We start from the raw sequence: 1,529 nt of genomic DNA, 5'->3' as shown, positions 1-1,529 counted from the left end.
GAATTGAGGCAGTTCTGAAGGCAAAAGGGGGTCCAACCTGTTACTATCGTGGTGTACCTAATAAAGTGGCCGGTGAGTGTATAACACACTAAAGCTATATGTCATCAAACAAGATTAATCATATTGGTGACTACTTAAGTGCAATTTTTAAAAAGTATAGTGRAACTGATCTTAGAAGCATCTCTGCTTTTTGCAGATGATGTGGTCCTATTGGCTTGATCAGATCGTGATCTCCAGCTCTCACTGGAGCAGTTCACAGCTGAATGTGAAGCGGCCGGGATGAGGATCAGTGCCTCGAAATCCGAGACCATGGTCTTGAGCCGGAAAAGGGTAAGGTGCCTTCTCCAGGTTGGGAAGGATGTCCTGCCCCAAGTGGAGACGTTTAAATATCTCGGGGTCATGTTCACGAATGAGGGAAGAATGGAGCGGGAGGTCGAMAGTCGGATTGGTGCTGCATATGCAGTGATGCGGGCKCTGTACCGGTCTGTCGTGGTGAAGCAGGAGCTGAGCCAGAAGGCAAAGCTCTCAATTTACCGGTCGGCCTACATTCCTACCCTCATCTCTGGTCACGAGCTTTGGGTAGTGACCGAAAGAATGAGATCGCAGATACAAGTGGTCGAAATGAGTTTCCTCTGCAGGGTGTCTGGGTTCTCCCTTAGAGATAGAGTGAGAAGCTCAGTCATCCGGGAGGGACTCAGAGTAGAGCCGCTGCTCCTCCACGTCGAGAGGAGCCAGTTGAGGTGGCTCGGGCATCTGGTTAGGATGCCTCCTGGACGCCTTCCTGGTGAGGTGTTCCAGGCACGTCCCACTGGGAGGAGGCCCAGAGGAAGACCCAGGACACACTGGAGGGACTGTGTTTCTTGGCTGGCCTGGGAATTATTACAATTAATTGTGGCATTTAGCCAACAATGATTAATATGACAATTAATAGATGACAATGGCACTTGCATGTTGTTCTATAAGTATCATTACAAATCATCATTTAAACTCWCTTCTTATTTTTAGCAGGTTAAAAWAGTAAACCGTGAACTGAGATCCATCTTTTCTACAATATGGAGCAGAAACATATCTTTAGTAATGCAATGTCACCACTTCACGTGCGCTTGGTAGTGAAAGTGCATTGCACACAAAAGTACACCATCATGTGGCACTGACTGCAGTATCTGCAAGTTGGCAGATATTAATCAGTGTGCATTGTCAATGCAATGTACACTATTGTGATTCGTTTCTCATCCAAGTCATCTCCACTTTGGCACGCTTCTCCTCCTGCATACTTTGTCCTAGAGCTGCCATTGTAATTTATATTTGTAAAGCTCCTGTGCCAAATGATGGCTATGACTTTTGGTGCCTGTAAAACTTATAGTTTTGAAATATTAATGTTTAATAATTTATAATGGGAGTCAATGGAGCCTTGTATCGGTCCAATACCGCCCCTGCTGTATCTACTCAGTACAGCACCATAGTTTAATAATATTTAATCTCAATAGTTCAGTGTTTGCAATACTAATATGATTGTGTTTTGATGTTTT

This window comes from Austrofundulus limnaeus, unplaced genomic scaffold, assembly GCF_001266775.1.
Source record: "Austrofundulus limnaeus strain Quisiro unplaced genomic scaffold, Austrofundulus_limnaeus-1.0 Scaffold9, whole genome shotgun sequence".
In the NCBI taxonomy this organism is placed as follows: domain Eukaryota; kingdom Metazoa; phylum Chordata; class Actinopteri; order Cyprinodontiformes; family Rivulidae; genus Austrofundulus; species Austrofundulus limnaeus.
This window is presented reverse-complemented; position numbering follows the sequence as displayed.